This window comes from Gigantopelta aegis, chromosome 14, assembly GCF_016097555.1.
Source record: "Gigantopelta aegis isolate Gae_Host chromosome 14, Gae_host_genome, whole genome shotgun sequence".
Lineage (NCBI taxonomy): Eukaryota > Metazoa > Mollusca > Gastropoda > Neomphalida > Peltospiridae > Gigantopelta > Gigantopelta aegis.
Window position 1 is genome coordinate 22,100,981 of NC_054712.1, and position 3,853 is coordinate 22,104,833.

Consider the following 3,853-nt stretch of genomic DNA (forward strand, 5'->3'; position numbering starts at 1 on the left):
GGGAACCTGACAAAGGAAAACTTTCGTTCGATAGGTGGAACATTTACAATTTAAACCAAGTAGAAGACATGGAATGGGGGGATAATTTGGGCCCAGGGGAGGACAATTCCATTCCAAGGGGAGAGAATTTGGTCCCAGGGGAGGACAACCCTGACTCAGCCGCTGTAGTTCAAGACTCAGTATGTGTAGAGGGCAATGCAGGGGGAGATAATGATAATTCAAGGGGACATAATTTGTACCCAGTCGTTATAGTCAACGACTCAGTCTGTGGGGACCATTACCCAAGGGCAGATAATTTCTTGCAAGGGAAAGATAATAAGGACCCAGGGGAGGACAACCCACAAGGGGTAGCTAACCCTAACCCTAGCCCTAACCTTAGCCATGATAGTGGGGAAAGTGTACATTGTACACTAGATTATGACCATTTTCAAAGTTGGAGACCTATTAGATTTGGACACGGAAGAATTTTAAAGTTTTAATTAATTTTTATTCAATTCAAAAATAATTCAGGGAAGATGGTATCCCATTTGCCGGAATGGGATGCTGTAGGAGCCTCATTAGAATTAGGTGTACGGTTCCAACATTTCCACGTAGTGGATATCTTTACATTGCAGACAACGTAGATGTTATATGCACGCTTCTCATGCTTGGTATTCACCAGGTACTCAGTAGGTAGTTGAGGTTCTACATAATATATTATTTTAGGGCACCAGTACACCTCCAAAGGCAACATTTGACCGGTTTTTCTATTACGTACCCAATCTACTTTATGAGGACGTATTCCTTGTACACGAAAGATTTCGTGCAGTTTGTATTCATTTAAAGATTTGCTATCATATAATTCACCTAAAGGCTGGGGTTGGGTGGTTCTAAAGGCCGGATCACTGGCAGAATGATAGACACGGTTTGCCAGCTGTGGCTGCACCTCCTCTCCAATCCAGCCTTGATTCCCGGAATATACAGGGCGGTAGGATAAATTCAATCCTCTTCGTGAGTTGACATTAGCTAGATAGAATTGTTTCTCCATCCAAACCATAGGGGTACCTTTTTTAAATACGACAGGAAGAGCCGGTTCATCGGTATATACATGTGCCATGTGCCAGACCTCTGCATTCCTGTGACAATAACAAAATGGAGTGTGCCGGAGGAGGTCTGGCCTAGTATTACCCAGACCTCTGCCACATGGCACATGTGACGTCATATCCCCTTTTTAGTGCTATAAGTGCTGGCACATGTAGAGCATGACGTCATATATACTGTGACGTCGTTTAAATTACCTCACTTTAGACTAATCCGTTAAACGGATGGCGCGTTATAACAGGAAGCGGAAATCTAGTAATGCAGGAGGTAGTCGTACTAAAAGACGGAAATATAGTAGACCTAAACGCCGGACCCGGCGTTTTAATAAGAGAAGGAGAGTTTTCACCTGGAAAAAAAGCAAGAGATCGCGTAAAAGGTCTTATATTCGTCACATACTGCCCCATACCCCTGCTTCTCATTAACATTTTTATTGATCTGGGGGCGGCTAACCCTAACCCTCAGGTCGAGGGATCACAGGGTCAATCGGAGAACAGTATTCATTTCACCAACGAAAACATTACTTTCCAAAGTTCAGCCGAGATGTGGGCGGCCATTGGTGATTTGTTGGACAGAGACATAGAAGAGTTTTAAACTTTAAAATAACTTTTATTCAATTTTATTCAATTCATTCTTCTCCACATTTTCTTGATCTGGGGGCGCCTGCCCCCAAACCCCCGCTCATTTGCGGTTTTGTTCTTAATAAATAGTTCAATTATTGTTCATTGGTTCGTCTTTTGTACTTGTCACTTCTGCTGGTTTAAATTCTGGAAAGATTGTATCCCATTTGCCGGAATGCTGTGCTGTTGGCGACGTCATAATACGTACACAATTACACAGACAAAGACGTTGATAATATAAAGGACAGAATTACGGACAGTAATTGTACATTCGCAATTGTTGGGAAAGAGACAGGAAAGAGTGGTACGATGCATCTGCAGGGATACATAAATCTCAAAAGAAAAGTACGTATGAATCAGATAAAGCAAATGATATCAAACAGAGTACACGTAGAGCCTGCAAGAGGCAGTGACAGTGATAACGATAAGTACTGCGGGAAAGAGGGTGATGTTATCGTTAGAGTAGGTACAGCACAAGCTGGAGTGACAGAGAAAGGAGGGGGTGCGGTTTCCTTCAAAAAGGCGCGAATGGTGGCAGACGAGTTTGCTACTGGCAAGAACATTTTAGATATTTCCCGTGACGATGAAATGTGGGCAGCATTCTGCCGCCATTCACGAGCTATCAAGGAATTGGCTGACGTAAAGATACAGACCAATCTGAAAGAAAAGGCAAGAGAGAAGTTGAGTAACATTCGATTTAAAAGATGGCAGGCAGAGTTAGTCAAGTATCTCAAAGAAGAACCGGACGAAAGGGAAGTAAAGTGGTATTGTGATCCCCTTGGCTCTACAGGAAAAACATTCCTCAGCAAGTTTCTGACATTGAAGATGGGAGCTATCCGATTCGAGAATGGAAAGAGCAGTGACATAAAATTTGCATACAATGGCGAAAAAGTTGTCATTTTTGACTTGTGTGGGTCCCAAAGCGACCATTTCAATTATGAAGCTTTGGAAAGCCTAAAAAACGGAATGATCTTTTCACCCAAATACGAAAGCAGGACCAAAATGTTTGACATTCCACACGTTGTGGTTTTCAGCAACTGGGAACCGGACAAAGGCAAGCTGTCTTTTGATCGATGGAACATTTACACAATAAATCAGGTAGAGGACATGGAATGGGTCGATTATTCCCCAGGGGAAGATAATCTAATACAAGGGGCAGATAATCAGCTCCCAGGGGAGGATAATTTGGACTCAGGCGCTGTAGCGCAAGCCTCAGTCTGTATAGAGGGTGAGTCAGGGGCAGATAATGACCATGTAAGGGGAGATCATTTGGACTCAGGCGCTGTAGCGCAAGACTCAGCCTGTACAGAGCGTGAGTCAGGGGCAGATAATGTAGGAGCAAGGGCACATAATTTGTACCCAGCCTGTGTAGTTGTAGACTCAGTCATAGGTGAGCATTATCCAAGGGGAAGTAATTCATTGCAAGGGGACTTAAGAGAGCTCCCAGGGGAGGATAATTTGGACAAGGTAGCTAACCCTAGCCCTAAACCTAGCGAGGATAGTATACACTGCACAGCAGACTACGATCATTTCCAAAGTTCTGCGGAAATGTGGGCGGCCATAGGGGATCTACTAGAATTAGACGATGACTTTTAAATGTTAACAGTTTTTATTCAATTCAAAAAATTGGGGGCAAAGACCCCAAACCCCCACACATGTGCGATATTTGTTAGTTCATTAAAAAGTTTCATTCATTCACTGTCATTGGTTGTTCTTTTGTTGTTGAACTATCTGCTATCTTAAATTCAGGGAAGATAGTATCCCATTTGCCTGAATGTTGCGCTGTGGGTGTCTCGTCGGTGTTAGGGGTACGATTCGAACATTTCCATGTAGAGGATAACTTCACATTACACACAACATATATGTTGTATGCACGCTTCTCATGTTTGGCATTCACTAGGTAGTCAGTAGGAAGTTGAGGTTCCACATAATAAATTATTTTAGGGGACCAGTATACCTCCAAAGAAAGGAGTTGACCAGTCTTCCTATTACGTACCCAATCTATTTTATGAGGACGTGCTCCCTGCAGACGTAGAATTTCATGCAGTTTATATTCATGCATGGTCTTACTGTTAAATAATTCACTTAAGGGCTGGGGTTGGGTGGTTCTAAAAGCCGGATCACTAGCTGTATGATAGACACCTTTCAACTGTGGT